The sequence below is a fragment of the Rhinolophus sinicus genome, chromosome 12, assembly GCF_057876585.1.
Source record: "Rhinolophus sinicus isolate RSI-liver-muscle chromosome 12, RSI-T2T, whole genome shotgun sequence".
NCBI lineage: Eukaryota > Metazoa > Chordata > Mammalia > Chiroptera > Rhinolophidae > Rhinolophus > Rhinolophus sinicus.
In genome coordinates, this window is record NC_142512.1 from 13,511,348 (window position 1) to 13,533,504 (window position 22,157).

The 22,157-nt window shown below is 44.0% G+C and overlaps 1 protein-coding gene and 1 long non-coding RNA gene across 7 annotated transcripts in view; one reads left to right on the forward strand and one right to left on the reverse strand.

Annotated features, from left to right (window-relative positions):
- The window catches only part of NDEL1 (nudE neurodevelopment protein 1 like 1), a 48,488-nt gene extending 28,358 nt beyond the window's left edge, over window positions 1–20,130 (reverse strand). For 2 of the 6 annotated variants that reach the window (XM_019745163.3, XM_074320843.2), the window contains exon 1: window positions 20,025–20,130. The gene's annotated coding sequence lies outside the window, so the exon portion shown is untranslated. Of the gene's footprint in view, window positions 1–323; window positions 1,090–20,024 lie in introns of those variants that run through there. The other 4 variants (XM_019745160.3, XM_019745164.3, XM_019745161.3 and 1 more) reach the window with 2 other exon arrangements.
- On the forward strand, window positions 11,481–14,504 carry LOC148756467 (uncharacterized). The gene is made up of 2 exons (XR_016018072.1): window positions 11,481–11,614; window positions 13,310–14,504. It is a non-coding gene; the product is annotated as an uncharacterized LOC148756467 (long non-coding RNA).
- Window positions 20,131–22,157: the final 2,027 nt, after the last annotated feature.

A 22,157-nucleotide genomic window follows, 5' to 3' on the forward strand; every position in this document is an offset into this window, starting at 1 on the left:
GAGAGGGGCATAAAAATCCCACAAAAACAAACCGTAACTCCGGGCCTAGAGACATAACTTCTCAACCAAATGAATCCATTACCCATCACTTGGTGGAATCCACCGTATAAATCACTTAATACCCCCCACCCTACCCAGGCTCAATTTCCCCATCCGTCAAATGGCGATAACAGAACAGGGCACAACCACGGGGTGATGAGGTTCAAATGAGAGCAAGAGTGTTCTGAAATGCGTGAAGGCGCTATTGACATACAACGTAATCATCAGTAGCGAAAGAAGCTTCACTTTCTTTGCAAAACTTAAAGGGTTACTTCGTTGCTTACCAGACAAAAAGCGGCGCGCACAAGCAACCCAAACCCGTCTGGTGACACTTCTCTGAACTCCAAAAGGAGTGATTAGCAGTTCGGTGCGGAGAATCACGAGAATGCCAACAGAGTCCGACGTGGGCTGCTTCCGCTCTCGCCCCCAGCAGGACAGACGCAAAGAGAGCTCAAATTCAACCCGGCTCCAAACAACCCTCCCAGCTGAAGGGATTTAAGAAAGAAGGGGTGGGGTGGGGGTAGCAGGAAGGCTGGGCGCCCCGTTGCCACCGCAAACTGAACCACTCTTTGCGCCACCAGCGCCCTGGCCCAAGGTGCCACGTCCCGGCCTCCGTCCACGCCACCCCTCACCCCACCCTCGGACGCCGCACATCCTCCCGAGGCCGCCGCGCTCGCTCTCTTGCAGGGGCCCCTGGTGGGCCACGCGTCGGACCAGGGCGGCGAGGGAGCAGTTAGAGCGGTTGGAACAGTTGCCCCCGGACTGGTCGCCCCAAAACCCGGGCCCTGCTCGACCCAGCGGGGCCTCAGGCAGCCCCCCGGCCCGGCAGGCTCCCTAGGGACAGGCCTCGCCGCCGCCGGCTCGGCCCTGCACCCTCGGGAGCGGCCCCGCAGCGCAGGCTCACCTCCAATGTGTCAAAAACGCATGTTCGCCCCCACCCGACCGACGTCTCCGCTCCGCTGGCCTGGCCAGGCCCGCCCAGCCGCTCAGCTCTGCTCCACTCCGCAGTCCTGGGCTCCACTCCCCGCACCTCCGCGCCCGGCTCCTCCCCGACACGTCAGGGTTTGCCTGGGTGTCCGAGGCCATTCTGTGACGCACGGGGGCGAGGTTCAGCGCATGCGCGCGAGCGGGCGGGCGGGCGGGCGGGGCGGGGCTGCGGGGCAGGATGGCGTCACAGGGGGCGGGGCCGGCCGGCTGGCTGACGTAAGGCTGCCTGCGGCCTCCTCGCAGGCGTCCCCGAGCACCGCGACGTGCGGGAAATTGGCCTTCCGAGGTCCCCGAAACGCTCTGCGCCGCGTGAAGGTGTAACTACGATGGATGAGAGCCTGCCTCCCGGTTTTTCAGCCGTCAAGGTCCTTCAAGTGTATGTTTCGATGCTCTCGTTTATAAACTGAATCTCGGCTCCGAGTTCACCGCCGAGTCCGCCCCCAACCACCGAATGGAATACAGGGGGTATTCTGGCCCTCGTCACTCTCTCACAAAGACCGATGCTGTTTTTAGGACATTTCCTACAGCTGAAATTATATAGCTTGTGTTCCTCTGTAAAATGTAGGTTCCATGAGAGCTAGAACCTCTTATGTTTTTCTTATTCCAACAGATAGCTCGGTCCTAACACAAAGTGGGCGCTCAAATATTTGTTGAATGAATGGATTCGTTGAGGGCACCAAGGGAATATAAATGTACACATTTATATATGTGGGGACAGAGTCCCAGAGAGCAGTTTCCAGGCTCTCCACCTCGCGCGTGGGGGGCAAGGTGCTGGCTAGGGTGGGTGGTGGTTGGCAGGTGGCTATAGCCGGTTGGAAGTTAAGACAGGAGGTCCGGGCAGCCGAGACCTGGAAGCCCCAGCCAGAAGTAAGGGGGCGAGGTTGTGGGCCTCAGAGAGTAACATGCAGGCAGATATGGCATGATCCCCTGGCAGCAGGGGTTGATGGGGGTCGGGGGGGGGGGGGGGGGGGGGGGGGGGGAGGAACAGACGGACAATCCAATGTGCTGTTGTTAAAACTTTGAAAACAGTTTGGTCCAGAACAGCAATTCTGGCAAAGCGTAAAGGAGAAGTCTGGGAAAGTGCGACCCCTGTCCCTCCAGGACTTTGTTGGGCCACTTGAGGCCGACTCCTTTCAGCTTAATTAGAGGTGGGGACAAGGTACCCGATCAGAGGGGACAAGTGGGGACCAGAGGTCCCACATGGAACTGTCCATACATTGGTCACTTTCTAATGTGCAGAGGGTTTGGCCCTAGTTGACAATATATTTTACATATCTAAGCATATATGTATTTATATAAATGTGTGGGTGTGGGTTTGTGTTCATCCCCCTGGGCCCCCAAGGAATGGAATCCATTTTATATATTAAACATACTCCCCCTAGGGGACTTGGAAAGGGAAGGAGGGAGGGGGCTAGCTCAGAAAGGGGAGAAATGGGGATGGGCAACTGCTTAGGGAGAGGAAAGTTGAAGAAACAGCTGTTTTTAAAACAATTTTAGGAACTTTTGCTGTGTAATGGGCAATGCAATTCTCTCTAACGTCAGTGCTCTTGGAATTGGATTTGTGGGTTTTGGGACACAATAATGATGTCTAATACAGGCCTCAAGGTGAGAGCAGGGTGAGCCTGGGAGGTCCAGTTATACTTTTGATGGCATGGTCATAAACAGGAACAACGCAAGATGGATTGTAAGAGGTTTCCAAATCAATGAAGATGAGAGAAGTGATTAAGGATCGCACCTTGATCTAGACTCTGAAGGATATAGGGTTGAAAAGATCACAATAATAATAAGAGTACGTAGTTCACTTCTGTTGTACCATTTGTATGTATTGGAAATTGTGCTAAATGCTTGGTTTGTATCATTCAGTCCACACAGTGACCTTGCCAGATAGGTACTGTTATTATTCCCATTTTTATAAATGAGAAAACTGAGACTCAGCAAGATGAAGTTGCCCAAGGTCACTCAATGAGGGAAAAAAAGAGGACTCAAGATTCAAACCCACCTACTGTGGATTGTCTGACTCCAGAAACTACACTATTAACAACCACCATACTGCCACTCAAGAAGGGGGACTGTTAATAATAACTACCAGTTATTGGGCTAGAGTATTGTGCTAAGTGCTTTACATACATTACCTCCCTCAATCTCACAAGTGGCTTGTGAGGCTGAAATTATTACCTTTATTTTATATGTTGGAAAACTGAGGCCCAGAGAAACTGGAGTTTAAACCCAAGCAGGTCTTAGTCCAAGCCCGGTGACTTGGGACATCATAGAATCTCTTTAGGCTCTGGGGCTCTACTTCCCTGCCTAAAGTTGTGCTCTGGGCAATGAGCTCACAGACAGAGAGGTAATTAGGCAGAGAGGGCTTCCTGTGGGCCTAGTGCCAAGACAGAACAGTCCCATCCCAAGAGGAAAAAATAAAGAAAGGCTGCAACTCTTGTCCCTGCCTCTTGGCTGAAGTCCTGGGAAACACATTGAGTCACCTAATGGCAGACCAGGCCCTGCAGAAAATGTTGGTGTCATCTTCCAAGCCACCACCCCTCCCACCCAGCCTGGACTCAGAACTGGTGTTTGTCAGGACTGGTGTGTTAGCCCCATCTTAATGAATGGGCTTTGCTTGGCAAAGCTCTCAGATGTATCAAAGCCCTGTACTAATAATCTCTTTCCTCTGTGTTGGTTGAGCTTTCTCAACAACCTTTGCCCTACTCCCTGCTTCCAGTATGCCCATCCAGGGAAAATAAAGTGGAAATGAAGACTGAGGCAGCCTCTAAGAGGCATAGAAGTTACAAACTCAGCTCTGTGAAGGTAGGAAAGATGAGTGGTGGTTGCCCCACCCTCTGCCTTCATAAACCATTAATTAGGAAGGGGTTTGCTGGGTCCCAGTACAAGGTCTTTCTTGGAGAAAGCCAAAGGAGTCAATGTCACAGTCCTTGAGAGCAGGCACGAGCATTCCAGCATCTTCCCTGCCACAAGTTCTGAGACTCAGGAAACAGAGGCCAGGCTCCACCGCTGGGGGAGGCGGGAGTGGACCAGCTGCCTTAGGAGAGGTCTGGACTCCAGCTGCATCACACATTCACAAAAGGTGGCACGATGCACATGGGCCTGCCATGAAAACTCTGAGCAGATGGGGCATAGGTAATGCTCTGTTGAATCAGATAAGCAGACACCTCAAAATCAAAGGTTTAATTCAGCCTAATTTCTCTGTATTTTGGGGGCAGTATTTTCTGCTAAGCTTTAGGGGCATAGATCTGGCTGGGCAAGGGACTCCTAATGGCTGGCTGGATACTGATGACCGGCTGGATACATCCACCAGACGTCCTACCACCACCTCCAGCTCCTCATGTCTAAACCCCAAATAGATCCTCATTTTGCCCCAGCTGAAATTTCCAAAACAATCTTCATGTTTCTGCCAATAGTGTCATCACTCCCCTACGTACGAAGGCTTCATCAAATCACCCTTAATTATCCCCTTCCCCAGCTTTTACTTCACTTGCATGGTCACCAAACCCAAAAGACTTTACCTTCATAAACTCACATGAGTCCATTTCCCAGTATTTTCCCCCTGAATCTCCTCCCGGGTCCAAAGTCTCCTATTTAGCTGCCCGCCCTTCCCAAACTTCTCTCCCTCTAATTTCTTCTTGTTCCAGCCCAGCAATCCACACAGCCATCAAAATATGTAATCTTTCTAAAATCCAACTGCGTTCAGAGCATCACTGGCTCCAAAACTTGTTTTGGCATCCTGTTGGCAGCCTTTGTGATAAAATACAAACTACAACGCCCAGCATTCAAGGCCCTCCCAAAGCAACTCCAACCCACTTCTACAGTCTACTTCCTTTAGTTCACCCACCTGGGTCTGACCAGACTCTCCACTGCATGCCCCAAATGGACAGGTCCCTTCTTCTCTGGTCCTTTTATTGACTCCCACTGCCCTGTGCACTACAGGTGTTCCCTAAGCTTGTCCAGCCTGACTTCCTCTCTGCCTTCTGAAGTCTCACTTTTATGCTACCTCCTTCAGGAAGCCTACCATGATACCTAAAACCCCAAAGTGAGTGCTCCTTCCTCTGAGCTCAAGAAGAGCTATGCATCTTCACAGGAGACTTGACTGAACACAGCACAGCCTTTTGGTCATGGAGGTGTCTGAGCTCCCCAAGAAACTGAAGCTCACTGAGCACAGGTACAATGTTGATTGTCTTAATATCCCCCAGCAACAGGCATTTAGCAAACACTTGTGTAATATGCTTTAATGAAAGTGAAAGAATGAGTCAATGGTTTGGTGGCTATAACTCCAAATGGAAGGCAGATAGCACTTTCTGGAAGTGCCCCAAATTCTAAGAAAAATTACCATACAGAGAGGATTTTCACTGGTATGAAAGGCTAAACTTAAGTAAAGCTAGGTGGTGAAAGAACTGGGATTCGGGTCATGGGAATTATGACTTTTCTCTAGCCCAGGTCTTAAACTCAGTCTATAGCACCTACAATCCCTAAAGCAACATCTTTTACTTTTGTAATAAAAAATATTAATAATAATAATAATAGTTTTTTTTAATTTAAAAAATTACTCACTTGGACCTTGAGGTGAGAAGTGGTTTTATAGAGAGAGGAAAATCTTTCATTTATCAGCTGTGAGTTTAGTGCTTGCTCTGTTCCAGGCCTTAGGGATTCAACCACACAACTATAAAAGGCATACCCCACCCCCAATCCCGTCCCTATGGAGCTTATATTCTAAGGAGGAAGACAGACAATAAGCAAATAGACGTGTTGATTTCTGTCAGGTCATGACAAATGCTGTAAGGAAACATAACCAGAGTAAGAAGATAAGGTACAGCCGGGGCTGTTCCCTGGGTGAAAATAGGGCTAAATGATCATGGAATTCTTTTTCTCTGTAATATTGTCAGTGCCCTTAAAATACAGTCATTCCTCCTTTTGTTGTGCTTTGCTTTATTGCATTTCACAGATATTGTGTTTTTTACGAATTGAAGGCAAGACCATCCACCACCAAAAAGATTACGACACATTTTATTGTGATGGTCTGGAACTGAACCCACAGTTATCACCGAGTAACGTATAAAGGGCTACTACATAAAATGCAACAGAAATGTGAAAGTAAGAATTTAAAAATGCTATGTGCTGATGCCTTAAATAGAGAAGTGTATCTTACTCTCTACCACAGTGCCTGGCATAGAGTGGGCATTCAATAAATATTGGTTGGCTGAATGACTTGCTAGGTGGTCTACAGAATGCCATAGCCTTCACCAGATGATAAATTTCCCTTTCCGGATAAGGAATGGTAACCAGTTCATGTTTGATTTTAAAAATGCCCACTTCTGATTGGTCCCCGACTCTTGGCCCAGCCAGCCATGAACTGGCCAGCCTAGGATATCCCTGTACCTACTCAAAGGGAAAAGAAAGTTCCATTTGTTGTCTTTATTGCATCCTCAGTTGCTCCTTGAACAAACAGTGCTCACCAACTAACTACCCAAAGCAACTCGGGCTCCCAATCCAGCTCTTCTGTCAGAATTTGTCCCCTAAATTTCAAATTCCAATTGGCTGGAGGCAAGAATTGAGTATGATGAATTTGCTATGAGGTATTTTAGGTTCCAAACCTCCTTGCTGTTCCTTCCCTTTTCTATTATGTCTGTCTGAAAATGGAGCCTGCTTCTGGCCCTAGCACCACTTGCCAGCCGGGTACTTCACCCCCTGCAGGTTTCCAGCTGCAGCTTGCTGAAAAGTGGCTCTTGCAGGTGAGAAATACGAGGACAATTTAGGTTGAGGCTGTAACAGACCTTCCCATCAGGGTCCTGGCCTGGTTGCTGGTACTCAGAACGGAAGAGCCCTCATCCTCATCCATGGGGTAAACTGAGGTTTCAAGAGTCTCTGCTTGACCTTTTTTTCCTTACTGACGGAACCTGATATCCTGCCATGCTCCCGTGAAGCTCTTAGACCTGCCACAGTTCCTTCCCCAGCAGCCTACCTGAAGCGTGGACTTCCTCCCACTTTGGAACTGTCTATAGCCTCTTGGCTGTCTTCCTGGCTTCAGAACCTGCACTCCCCCAAGCTTCAGTTTTACTGTCAGCCCTGACCCCACCCAGACCCTCAACAGTTACTATGCACACCCCAGAGTGACAGCTACCTCCACAGGAAAGGATGACATGATACTGTTAATTGCTAATTTGGTTCACACCTGGCAACCCCAAGGTCTGTTGACATCACACCTATATAAACAGTGTGACTATCTCTAGACAAAAGCAATATCTCTGTTCACATACCTTTACCCAGACAGGGTGGCACCGGTTTTACCTACTCCCAAACCACTCTAATGAAATGACAGGGCTTAAAAGAAATGAAATGTTTCTGACCAACCTGAGCTGATTGAATCAAGCAATTTCAGCCAAATTCCCATTACCAGGTAAGCCAATGAGTCAAAGTTACTAGGAATGAAAGATCATGTATTCGACTGTTCAGTGAATATTATTGAGTGCCTTGTACTGTTCTAGGCCGCAGTGATAGAGCAGTCAACAAAACGAGCTCACAGAAAAGAAGGAAAATACAAGGGAAACAGAAAATAAAGAAACATTAGTCTGTTGGGCTGTTCAGTAAGTACTGAAGAAAAAAACATTAGCCAGGACTTTTCTATATTTTATCTTTAGGGTGGCATTTAGGGCAGCACCTAGCATGGAGTAGGCTCTTAACATTTGCTGAATGAATTAAAAACTTGCAATGAATGCTTTTCAAGTTAGAGATATTTTCATTGCTGTCCTCTGCTGCTGCTGCTTTCTTTCATCAAAGCATTTATAGCATTTAGAACTCTAATATAGAACTCCCCCGTGGGAAAAAATGAGCAACAAGAAGCAATTAACAACACAGTTTTAAAAATACAGGGAGCAAACAAACACATCATATTCCACCTTGCTCCTAATAAAAAAAACATTTCAGGTAGAACAGCAGAGATTCCATATTTCATCCAACAAATGTATGAGATCTTGAAACATTAGACTGTGAAGTTCAGACACGAGCACAGAGAAGCCAGGACTCTCCTCTACCAGTGCCAGTGCCAACGGGCTATCACTAGGTGTGAGTTTTCCTGGTACGCAGTTTAGCTGCATGAACCAAACCCTGAAAAATGTGCAACCCGTGATTCAGTCTCTCCTTAGGAATTTACCTGAAGAGAAATAAGAATCTATCCAAACTTAACAAAGCAAGATAATTTTCTCAAAATTCTTTGCAAATTATTTTCCTTGGCTTTAGGACCTTTTTAAAATCCAGCCTTTTGGCCAAGTCACTCCAGCAGATACAAGAGTGACATGGACACTCGTTATCAGTGAGCTTCAATAGAAGGGTCCCCAATTCTACGGCACAGATCATAAGAATTCCTTCTGGCCCTTCCACCGTGTGAGTACACAACGAGAAGTTGCTGTCCACAACCTGGAAGAGGGCCTTCACCAGAACTCAACCATGCTGGCACCCTGATCTTGGACTTCCAGCCTCCAGAACTGGTTATAAAAAGAAAAAATGAGGAAGGGGATTGAGGAGTGAGAGGGGGAAGGAGGAGGAGGAGGAGATGAAGATGCAACAGAGATCATTACGTGGCAAAGCCTAAAATATTTTACAATCTCTTTACAGAAGGTTGTAGACTCTGTCTTAGGCCAAAAGACACAATCCTATCTCCAAAGCAAATAGCAATTTCAACTAAAGAATGGTCTCAGACCAGATTTAGGTTTGAGGGGAGGCAGAATATTTCTCTGATTTTCCTGGGCGCAGTACTTCCTGTGGACCAAATTGATATAAACAGATCGCTTGCTGAAATTCAGGTGAAGCCTAACGAGGTAGGCCACCTCACCAACCTTCAGGCTTCCCCAGGGCAAGGAGAGATACTTGCCTAACTTGGTCCCCACCATCTAGTGCCCAGGCCTTGTGACCGCAGGGAGCAACCCTCAAGCCACCAACTCCCCATCAGTAGGTGCTCATGGAACTTCAACACCCCCAACAACCTCCCCACACACAGACACTGGGCACCTGTAAGCCCCAAAGGATGGAGGTGAGGATGGAGTGGCAGTTCTGACCTGGGAAAGTGTGAGAGCTTGAGGCAAGGCCCTGCTTCACGAAGTTTCCAACCCAAGTACCTGGATACAGCATTGCACGGTGCAGAACAGTGAAAGGATGGAACAGAATTGACACCATCAGCCTGAAGAGCAGGACAGTGGGAGTTCACGGCATCTCATATAAACACTCCCTTTACCCTACCCATAGTCAGTTTCCTTGAGTGACCAACTCTTGGGGTACCCCTTGGCTCACTGATGCATGTCACCAGGCCCTCCTTAAGTTCCCGCAGTAGTGGCCCTCCGCTTCCCAGCCCCTGGGCTTGCTCTGAAGCTGTAGAAGTCTGTTCAGCATGTACAGACTTTAGCGGTGTAGGGGAGTTAATGCCCCCGACAGTAACTTGCACCCAAAGGGAGATGAGAATTGGGTGGATAAGTATCCCAGCCTCCTGTCCTTCAGTGGGACAGTTCTGGGGCCCATTCTACATGATTCTTCAGAGTGTCTCCAGTAAGATTGAACCCCCTTTGTCCATAGGGTAATGAGCTCAGAATATGCCTTTATTGACTCTTCTCCTTTCTCTGGCTCACTCACCTGACACTCTCACTCTTGCCTTGTGGGTCCATCTCCCAAGTAAACTACCTGCACCCAAGTCCTTGCCTCAAGCTTTGCCTTTGGGAGAACCTCGACTAAGGTAGGCACACACCCCCAGCATGAGTAGAACAACCCCAATCTAACAGAAGTGACAGTGACAGAATGAAGAGTTGGTAGGTTTCCCCTCACTTCCCATTTGTCATCTCTCTGTAATTTCAAAGCCATTTTACATCCACAGGAGGGCACTGGAAATGATTCAGAACTAGGAAGAATTACCTCATATTCTGGATGACAGAACCAAGCAAGGTACAAAATGATGTTGACCAGCTGAAGCAATGGGGCCACCATCAACAGGATGAAATTTAAAAGAGATAAATGAGTGCAACATTGAAGTTCGAAAAGGAAATCAATTGCCCACATACTGAACACGATAGTCATTAATGGGAAACAAAAGGTTGTGGAGTTTTTCATTGATCACAAACTCCCCACGAGTCAAGACTTTAAAAAAAAAAGCTAAAGCAATGAGAGACAGTATTGGCAGAAGCAACCAGATCGAGGATCGAAATGGCTCTGCATGATCTGGCTCTGGCTCATCACCACCAAGCACAAGTCTTAGACTGCCTGCTATTGAGACACGAGGTGCTGTGGGTCTCCCTAGGCACTTATGTAGCGTGGACATGTAGGGGCGTTAACACCCAATGGAGCAAAACTTCCACCATTGGGAGACAGAGGCTGACAGAGAAATCCTTCCTCTAGCAGATAACAGTTGTTCAAATGGCTATTGGAAGATGGAGATCGAGCCATCCAATGCTTTTTATTTATATCAGATGGTAGCTACTTTGAGAACGAACCCTCATATTGACTCTCCCCCCTCCATATCCTGCCTCCTTGTTTCTGCTCCCTGGAATACTTCTGAATAAGGTCCTTGCACATTAAAAAAAAAGAAGAATTAATTCCTTCTGCAGTCACTCCCTAATTAGCCCAATTTGATGGTATCCCATCCTGTAAACATATAGTATATGCTGGTTCTACAGATGTAAAGTTTCCACCCTACAATTTTTTTCAACTTCATATCTTCTAAACACCTATTAACTGACAACATGATATTTGGCACTTTGCGTGGTAGAACTACCTGGAATGTCAACGATAGGTCAACCGGAATGTAAGGATTGCTTCTCTGGGGGTCACTTGTCTGGTGACCATTGTCTAAATAAGGGAGACAAGACCCTAATCATTTATAATTTCAACCTAATATGGTAAATGACAATCCATGGGCTCTTGGAGGAATTTCACACTAGTTTTCATCAATTCCTATCTAATACAACACAGGTCTTGAGATCCACTTTGAAAATTACAACCAAGAGGTCTTGTGGCCTTTATAGGGAAAATATTTTCTGCTCAAAATTAGGAGACTGGGTTTTATTCAGGAATGTCCATTCCACAGAGGCCAATTTTGACTCATAAATTATGATATGCAGAAATGAAACATCAAGTTTCCTGACAATCACAGTAGAAACATCCGTTCTGTGAAATAAGCGTCCCTTGGAAGGGAGCAGGCCAGGCAGAAGAGACGATGTTAACTTAAGTGCTGAAGTCAGGATAGGGGACAGCAAGGGAGCCCTTTCTCCAAGCATGTTGCTGTTTCAACGATTTTCCAAAGTCGTGTGTTGACAGGATGGTTATTAAAAGCCTGATAAGAGATATTAGAGGAAGCAGTGTGAGAGCAAGAGGCCCAGTCATAGAGAAGGTGATCAAAGGTGGCAAGATCCACCCTCCACCCCCAGCAAAGGTGCAGGCCCCACCCGTTCTCAGGGCTCTGCACCCTTCTCAGGGCTCCCCACCCCTTCTCAGGGCTCCGCACCCTGGTGTGAGAACCCAGTCAGCTTCTGCCTGCTGCTGTTCCCTCCCACTGCCTTAGGAATTCAGCTGTTTATTCTTCTCTGCGGAATCAGCCCCATCACAGGTAATGTGGCTCGTTACTTCCCTTCTCTGATCCTCAGTTTCTTCATCTGTAAAATGAGCAGGTTGAACCAAATGATAACAGTTGACAGTTCCTGTCTTCTAGATGCAAAGCACCCTCCTGGAGGCACTGAAAGCCCTGCCTCTCCTTGGCCAGTTGCTCAATGTCTTGGCAGGGTCAACCCTCTCCTAGATAGTGGGAGGTAGATGACCAAAGACCATCTTATTCATGCCAACATTCATTTGCTATACAATGGGGAATTGCTGAATTTGCAGAATGAACCAATGTCAAGTGCACGTAAGGTCTGGTGTATTCATTTCCTGTGGGCTACCATAACACATTAGTATTAGGTTGGTGCAAAAGTAATTGCGGTTTAAAAGGTTAAAAATAATTGCAAAAAATGCAATTTTGCACCAACCTAATACAAGCTTAATGGCTTAAAACAACACAAATTTATTCTCTTACAGTTCTAGAGATCAGATGTCCAAAATGAGACAGGGCTAAACTCAAGGTGCTGGCAAGGCTGGTTCCTTCTGGAAGCTCTTAGGGAAGAATCAGCTTCTTGCCACTTCCAGCTTCTAGAGTCCACAGTATTCCTTTGCTCATAGCTGCATCATTATTCCAAGAGCTGCTGCTGTTATCACACTGCCTTCTCTGATTTTGATCCTCCTGTCTCCCTCCTATAAAGACCCTTTTGATTACACTGGGCCCACCCAGGTAATCCAGCCCAGCAGGCTGGAAGGACTAGGTTTATTCTCTGGAAAAACTAAACCAGAGAAGCTCCAGACCTGGGGACGCTGGGCACACCACAGGAAAAGACTGTCACTAACTTATGAAGGGAAGCAGGATGGAGGGAGCAGGAATTCTTCAAAGGCTACATATTAAGTGGTGAGACCCCAGATTCCTTCCCCTGATAGCGTCCCAGAACGCTGACAGCCTGACTTGTATCTTTCAGGCAGGAGATTAGAGAGTTTTTCTTGATAGAATAATCTCCCCATCTCAAAATCCTTAACTTAATCACATCTGCAATGTCCTTGTAGCTATATATAGGTAACATACACAGGTTCTGGGCATTCGGACACGAACGTCTTTGGAGAGCTGTTATGCTGCCCACCACATCTGATGTTCCAATTTACCCCTTTACAATGTTTTCCATTTCTGCATATCATCTTTGAATTTTTCTTTTAACTGACTCACTTTTTAAAAAATGAACTTCAATCCTACGTTAGCCTTATCCTAAACAACCATATCTATGAAATCATGGAATTAATTGCTAGTTATTTTCCCCTAGTATTCCATAAAATAAATGCATGACTATTAAATTGTCAAATGTTCATCTCTGTGCCATGTAACATCACTTTCCATTCCACCAATAGTACACAGACCATCCTTTGGGGAACAAAAATAGAACCAGCCTCCTGTTTTTACAGAAAAGGGTAATTTGTCCAAAAACGCATGGCAGCAAAGAGCAAAATTTCAGCTATATCCACAACTTCTTCCTCCCATCTCCATGCTTATTAATCACAACTTGAAAGTATGTCGGCTTTTTCTTAATAGTATCCCTACATTGGTGATTCATGTGATCTAGGGGTCAGTTCCCCTCTGTTACACTCATGGATATTTTATATTTGAAAAGTGGGGTTTATTTCTTCCCCTGTCAACCAACATTCATGCATCCTACTTATCTGTGTTAAACAGTTGCCTGTTTACTTGGCCCACATCTGGACAGCGTCCAAGCCCTGGAGAAGAATGAACTGAAGAGGGAGGTCTGCGGCTACTGGTGACTGTGTACTATGCCCCTTGGCTTCTGTCCCAGCTGCAGACTGAACTTTGAAAACAACTTTTGAGAAGGCAGAGTTCCTACACAGAGTGTGGGAGGATATAATTGTCTTCTTCTTGTGTAACAATTGGCATGCAATTAAAATAGCTTTCATTTATTGGATACTTAATATGGGACAGGCCCTACGACAAGCACTTTACACACATCCAGTCACAACAATATTATGAAGGAGCTATTAGTGTTCCCACTTTACAGATGAGGAAAGCAAGTCTCAGAGAGGTTAAGAAACGCATCCAGGATCACATAGTTCGTGTGACAAAATCCATATTCATAGAACCTCAGAAGATACAAGAGAGCTTAGAAATCCACCTTAGATGACGACTGACAACGAGGAAACCAGAGAGGGTGAGCAAGCCGCCCAAGGCTGCAGTGGCAGACTCCGGGACAGAATTCAGATCTTCAACTCTTAGACCAGTTTGGTCTTTCAGATTTCCTCTCTTTTAAGCTACTATTTCTTGGATGATTTCTTCAGATGCCTGCCTGATCTGCTTCTTTTTTCTCATCATTCCAAACCTGACTCCTCCTGGTGCTTTTGCCCCTCATCATGTTCACTCTAATCAAAAGTTGTGGAGGAAAAGAATGAGAATCTAAGAGTGACCCTTCTCCGCCTGTCCCACAGAAAAAAAGACAGAAAGTGCTAGAAAATCTCCATGAGTCTGTATTCATTGATTTGGAATTAGTAATAATTTAACCAGAAAAGACAGAAAGTGCTAGAAAATCTCCATGAGTCTGTATTCATTAATTTGGAATTAGTAATAATTTAACCGGAAAAGCATTAAAGTTTACCTTTATCCTTCCCCCACAAAAAAAGAGATTGCTAAGCAGATATGCGGTTGAAACAAGGTTAAATGAGTTCATGATCAAAAGACTTTGAATTAAAATTTTAAACCAATAAGAACCTAAAAATCCATCAATAGGATATTAACTAAATAAATGATCATATATCCACACAATGGAATAGCATGTAGCCACTAATGATGATGTCATAGGACAAATGTATAATCATATGAAAACAAATTATGATTTAGTAAAAAGCATGAATACAAAATAAAATGACTGCTTTTATTTTTATAAGTAAACATACAGAAAAAAGTCTGTAAGAATATATTTATAGCTGGTGGCTATCTCTGGGCAATCTACATTTTCTTTTGTGTGTATGTGTTGATCTGTTTTTTCCAAATTTTCTGCAGAAAAATTTGTACAGATTATTTTTGTAATCCAAGGGAGGAAAAAAAATCACCAAAAATTTTAGACGCAATCATTAAGAATTGCTATTTTCTGAAGCCTGGGCTCTGAGACTGCACATACAAGAAAATAAGGGATTGAGCCTAAGCCTCTTTACAGAGCTGAACATACATCAAAAATTTAACAATTATCCTACCCCAGTAGAAAAATGAGCAATGGATATAAATAAGAGGAAGGCATACAAATGGCTAATAAACATATAAGGAGATCCTCAATCATATCATTAATAATTTCTAAAAATGTAAATTAAAATGACAGAGATATCACTTTTTTGCTTATCAAATTAGCAAAGTTTAAAACAAATGACAACACCCAGTGCTAATAAAAATGTGAGGAAGCCAATGCTCTCAGACTATGCTGGTTGGAATGAAAATGCTACTATAACCATCTCAGTTACCATGATGGATTGAATACATGTATCTTTACTTCCTCCTGAAACACCACAAAAAAGACAGAACAAGAATTTTCAAAGGTAGAAACCCACCAAGACAGAGTACAAAAGAGGAGGCAACAGTGGACAAAAGATGTCAACAGAATCTTGGAAGCTGGAAAAGTAAGTGGTAGCTGGTCGGGTGGATCAGAGAAGGCTGGAAACTCAATGCCAGCCAGAAGCAATCAGTGCTGTGCCTCTGAACCCCAGAAAGGCTCAGGAATTGGAGGTGCCAGCTACATCAGAAGACAGGGTGGGGTGGAGCTGAAAACAGGAAGTATGGTGTATTTACAAAGCACTTAATTGACAAGCCCTCTCTCTCACTCCAGCAGGAGGAGGAGGAGGTTTCTTTTCTGGAGAAACTAAAACAGAGAAGCTTCAGACCTGGGGACACTGGGCACACAGAGGGCAACGCTAAGTCACTACACGATAAAGGGAAGGGAAGCAGGATAGAGGAAGGGGGGAATTCTTCAAAAGCTACATGTTGAATGATGAGACCCTACCTTCCTTCCCCTCATGGCCTCCCAGAATGCTGGCAGCCTGGCTTGTAGCCTCTAAGCAGGAGATCAGAGAGTTTTTCTCAATAGAACTCGACTGATCTAGACAGGTCTCCAACCACATGGTCTGATCTGCCTACTTGATTACCCCACAGAGATGCCCAACAGCCAACACACACACACACACACACACACACACACACACACACACACAAAACCTCCTATCAGTATCTGGTTCCTTGATCATAAACATGAACATTCAACAAGGAATCACCAAACATTTGTGAAAGCCTCCACTTTGAAAGAGAACAAAATAACACAAAAGAAATTCAAGAATAATAGATATAATGCGGGGAGCAGAAGTAAGCTGGAAATAAAAACACTTTAGTATTTTCAGAGAAATAACGATATTACATCCATGAAACAAGAACATAGGGCTACAAAAGAAGCAAGAATAAGAATCTTTTTTATAATGAGGGTTGAAATAAAAATAAGCAGTTGAAGGGTGTGACCATAAAATTGAGAAAATCTTCCCAAAAGGAAAATAAAAAACAGATTTCCCAAATTGGAGATGAAAAACAAGAAAATGAAAGGATAAACCCTAAAATCCGACATCCAAATGAGAGGAGTTCCAGAAACAGAGAAAAGAAAACATGAAGAGGAAGAAATTATTTTTAAGATAATAATTCAAGAATTTTTTTCAGAATTGAATAACATGAGTAGTCTGATGGAAAGGGTCTCCTCAGTATACAGCACCATGAATGAAAAAATACTTACCAATGAAATTTAAGAACCCCAGGGATGAAGAGAGAATCCTAAAATCTTCCATGTATATAAAACCAGGTCACAAAAATCAAGAATCGAATAGCATAGGACTTCTCAACAATTAGAAGATTGAAGACAATGAAGCATTGTCTTTAAAATTAGGAGGGAAAATTATTTCCAATCCAATATTCTAAATCTAGCCAGTCCCTTAAACAAGTATAAGGATAAAATACAGCCCTTTTTTCAGACAGTCAAAAACTCAAAAAACTTACTTCCTATGTATTAGAAAATGTATGCCACCAAAATAAGGAAGTAAATGAAGAAGAAAATGTGGGAATTCACACAAAAGGATAGATACTATATGATTCTCTTCAAAATCATAAAGACAGAAAGTAGAATGGTGTTGCCAGGTAGGGGCTGCAGAGTTAGTGTTTAATGGGTCCAGAGGTCCATTTGGGAAGACAAAGAAGTTCTAGAGATGGATGGCGGTGATGGTTGCACAGCAATATGAATGTACTTAATGCCAATGAGCTGAGTACTTTTAAAAAAAGGGTTAAAATGATAAACTTTGTTAGGTATATTTTACCGCAATTTTTAAAAAATGTATAAAAAAACAAACAAACAAACAAACAAAAAAGTGGGATCAAAAAGAGAAAGGGCCTACATAAGAGAATGAAGAGGGAATTCCTAAGATGACGGTAGGGATATGCCAGGACAATACTGAGCAGTAGGAAAAGAGAGCGACCAGCCCAGACTGCAGCAGTAGGATAAGGCTGTGGGGAGATGTGTCCGAGGAATAAACGAAAGAAAAGAAGATGGAAACTGAGAAATTATCTGATGTGTCTGTTCATATTGAGAGAACTTTAATATCTCTGTTGGAAAGGAATCAGTGATATGTATATAAAAATCAAGGAAATGAAAAACCGAGGCAACTATCAACTCAAAGGGGGGAAAATAGGCAAAAGAAAGGCAATAATAATAGTAATAATAATAATATATTACGTAGCTCAGAGAACAATGCTTACATAGTCATAGCATCACTTACTTATATAACATAAACATGAATATTGATTTAACCAAAATTTGTGATATAACCATATGAAGAAGATGTGGAGCAATAATGTTGATAAAATGATAGAAGAGTGCTATATCTGAGACAGGTCATCAAAATGGCGGCGTGAGGTGAGCCTCTGTAAAGCTCCCCTGGAATTTACAACGAATCGAACAATAACTCCACAAAGGACTCCCTGCACAGCAGACAGGCAAGACGAAGAGGCCCATTACCGAAGTCACCTACAGGTCTTTGAGAACTCACTTCGCTCCTTTGGACCTCAGGGGTGGTGCTCAAAATAGATGTGTAGAATAAAATTTACAAATATATTTAAAATACAAAAAAAAAAAAGAGTGCTATATCTTACCTTTCATAATAAGAAGTCAATAGATAATGATTAAAATAGAAAAAACACTCACATTAGGTACTTTATTTGGAAATAGAAACAACTAAGATAATTGAAAATGGTTGTCTCTGATAGGGAGAACTAGGAAATGGAAGGTGGGCCAAGGAATCACTATTTTTATTGTTAGCTTTGTGTTGTTTTAATAAAAGTGGATATGAAATTGAAAATAATAAAGTGGTATGACATTTATTAGAGGAATCTGGAAAAAGGAATTAAAACTGTAAGTATATGTATAACTTTTCACCCAGAAATCAACTTGTAAGGATTTATGCTAAGGAAATAATGATTGTATGCAAAAATGTATGTTCAGTGATGTTACTGCAGCATTGTTTATAACTATACCAATAAATTGGCAACAACATAAACACCCATCGGTAGGAGACTGGTTTAATAAATCATAGTACACCCATGTACTGGAATACTACACAGCTGTTAAGAAAGACAAGATAGATATTTATAAATTAACATGAGATGATATTCAAGAGATATTAAGTGAAAAAGGTTACAGGATAGCAAGTAGAGTTTGACATAAAAATATTTAAAAGTCTAGAAGTCTAGTTAATTTCCAGAATATATAAAGAACTCCTATAACTCAACAAGAAAAACCCAAACAGTGTGAATTAAAAAATGGGCAAAGGACTTAAATAGACCATTTTGCCAATGAAGATAAACAAATGGCTAACAAGTACATGAAAGGATGCTCCACATCACTAATCATTAGGAAAATGCAAATCAAAACTATAATGAGATACCACTGCATACACGAAGGATGGCTACTATCAAAAAAAAGAAGAGAAAATAACAAGTGTTGGTGAGAAAGTGGAGAAATTGGAACATTCGTGCACTGCTAGTAAGAATGTAAAATGGTGCAGCCACTGTGGAAAACAGTATGAAGGCTCCTCAAAAAATTAAAAATAGAGTTACTATATGATGCAGCAAATCCACTTGTGAGTATATACCCAAAAGAATTCGAAGGACTCAAACAGATGTTTGTACACCCATATTCATAGCCGCATTATTCACAAGAGCCAAAAGGTAGAAACAACCCAAATGTCCATCAACAGAAGAATGGATAAACAAAACGTGGTCTCTACATACAATGAAATGTTATTCAGCCTTCAAAAGAAAGGAAATTCTGACACATGCTATACCACAGATCAACCTTGACGATATCATGCTAAGCGAAATAAGGCAGTCACAAAAAGACAAGTACTATATGATTCCACTTATATATGAGGTACCTAAAGTAGTCAAATTCATAGAGATAGAAAGCAGAATGGTGGTTGCCAGGTTCCAGGGGGACAGTGGAATGGGAAGTTATTGTTCAATAGGTACAATTTCTCTTTGGGAAAATGAAAAAGTCCTGGAGATGGATGGCAGGGATGAACTATACATTTAACAATGGTAAATTTTTTGTTATGTGTATTTTACCACAATAAAAACTGTTTTTAATTGTTTTATTCTAGAAGTCTATACACCAAGGTGTCAATACTAGTAATCTTCAGGGAATTATGTTAAAACTGTCACTGCCTTGTTTGGATTTTTTTCAACTATGATGTTATCATTTTTAAAAAGTCTAGTTCCATTTAGAAAATGAAATAAAACCTGGAAGAATACCATCTTACAGTTTACAAAACACTTTCAAAATCATTGTCCTGTTTAAGCATCGCAAAAATCCCACAACATAGAGATATTTTGACATTCCTGTGGATGAGGAAACAGGTTCAGAGGGAAGGGAAGTGACTTGCCCACAAGAAAAACAAGGAGTCAGGACTTAATCACAAGCCCCTAACTTGGTCAGCTCAGCACAATTTCAAGCCTCACACCAACTGTGCCTTAGTCAGTCCCAGATAAATCTGTCTGAACCCAAGAAGCACTTGCTACAACCCAGAACAATGCTACCTGGGCAGCCCAGGAAATAGAAAACCACATTAAGGTGATGAAATCTCAGAGGAATATGGGCAGACAATGTGATTTTAGGAAGCCACCAAAGCAAACCCCTGGTGTCACCCCCACAGGAGCATAACCAACCTCACAAACTAACCTTAGTCTTTGACAGTCCCTCGTCACATGGGGATCTGAGAGTGTCCTCAGACCACCAGGAGTCCCCCATTCTGGTGTGTCTCAGGGCTGCCCTCCCCAGACCCTCTCTGAGCAGAACCCCACTATCCCAATGTACCTGGTCCTGATACAGGCTTCACTGATCAGATCAACAGCAGCCCTCAGGAGGACGTCACTGAACCGGCTGAAACAAAGTAGAAGTCAACAGGAAGCGTGAGAATCATCTTCTGACAAACGAGGCACAAGGACAGGAAGTGGGTTTGGGCCAGGAAGGCTTGGGCCTGCCTTCTAGAAGTGAGGCAACCCTGCCAGCCTCATTGCTTAGCTGGAGTTGAGCAAGACTTCAGTGCTGGGGAAGAAGTGAAAAAAGAAATTCAAGTCCTAACTCTTTAGCCAGGCCTTCAAAAGTCCCCATTTCCACTACAGGCGTGTATGACTGTCCCTGTATTTGGAGGGGAAGGGCAAGGGGGAAAGCTGTCACTTATTAAGGGGAGGAGATGCACAGCACATACGGGGTACTTAAGAGAATAAACCAAGTCAGATAGCCTCCACCTACCACTTCCAGCTGTGAAACCTTGAACGAACTGCTTTGCGTCTCCGAGTCTCATTTCCCCCGTGTATGAAATGGAAGTAAAACCAGTACTGACCTCACAGTATTGTTTAGGCTTAAACGAGATAACGTGTAATTGGCTTCATACGGTCCAATGTGTCACTTTAGCAGTTGGCAGTGTTCCTCCTCCTTTCTGCCTCTCCAACCCTGACCCACTCCTTCAGGCTGCATCATGTCAGACCACTTGGTCTGAAGAGTTACCCTGAACACCTGTCACATCCACAGTGGCTACAGGTCTCATGTGTCATTTAGTCTCACCATACAGGAAAAGCACTATTTGTAAGAACCGCTACTGAAGCCCATCATTGATGATTCCTTTCCATGGTGATGTTTTATCTCCTCAGGGTCACCCAGTGAGGGTAGGGGCTGTGTGGATTTGTCTCTGTATCCCCAGGAGCATTCAGCAAAGCACTGGAAGTTAGTCAATAAGTGTTTGTGGACCTTCAAGATGCTATGGAAACACCACCCTTCTTAAAGCACATAGGTAAACTCAGGTACTAGGGCTGAGAACCCATAGCAGTGAGGCTGAGGCTGGGCCGGCTATGGCAAAGCCTTGCATGAGGGCAGGGCCAGGGTGATCCTGGGCTCCTCTTAGCTCCTCCCACAATGCCCTAAAACACCTGCAGATGTGAAACGGGGGAGTGTGCTGAAAGCCGAAGCTTGATCTGCCTGAAAATCTGCTCCTGTGCACCCCATCCGTTTCCAGAAGGAAGCCTGCTTAGCCCGCAGCATTATTAAATCTTCCTTAAAAGCAACCCTTAGGTCTATCACCTTATCTGGAGACACACCCTCCTCCTGGCTCTGTCCTCACCTCCCTGACCCCCTTCTTTTCCAGCGATGGCACCTTTGTGAAGATTGCCCCTCACCTCTTGTTCCCTCCAGTTTACCACCCCGCTAGGGCTCCCTGTCTTGCTCCATACTTTCTTAGTGTACCCCAAGCCTTGCTGAGGCTTACTATGTGCCAGGCACTGTGCTAAGTGCTTTACATACAATATCCTGCTTTAATCTTCAAATAAGGTAGAGGCTGTTACTGTTCCCATTTTACAGATGAGGAAACTGAGACCCAAAGAAGTCATGCAACTTGCCCAAGGTCACACAGTAAGTAGACACACTCTTAACTTGTATTGTACACATTACAGTGGGAGTTTACTCTAGGAAGCTATAAACTCTTTGAGGGCAGAGTCCTGGTTGGCTTCTCTCCTACCTCCCATGTTGCAGAGATGGGGGACCTTATAGGCAGCATGTTCTAAATGTTAGAATGACTAAGTGTGAGTCATCGCTGGGGAGCTTGTTAGAAATACAGAACCTCAGACCCCACCCCAGTCGTACTGAATCATAATTTACATTTTCTCAAGAGATTCAGGCAATTTGTTTGCTCATCAAAGTTTGAGCCATATTGGTCTAACTTGAATTGAACAGATGGTGCTATACAGGCACCCATGGGCAAAGCAAGCATAGAAAAATAAAAAAACACCACAGGACTCTTGATCTTTGGGATTTCACCTCTGGAGGAAGCACAGAGCCTAAAACTTAGGGCTTGGAGGCTCCCCATGCCCGGGTCAGTTTCCACCTCGTCTTGCTCAAAAACGGTCTTGGCCCTGGGAGTCTGGATAGCAATGGGAGGTCATTAGAGTGCCACCT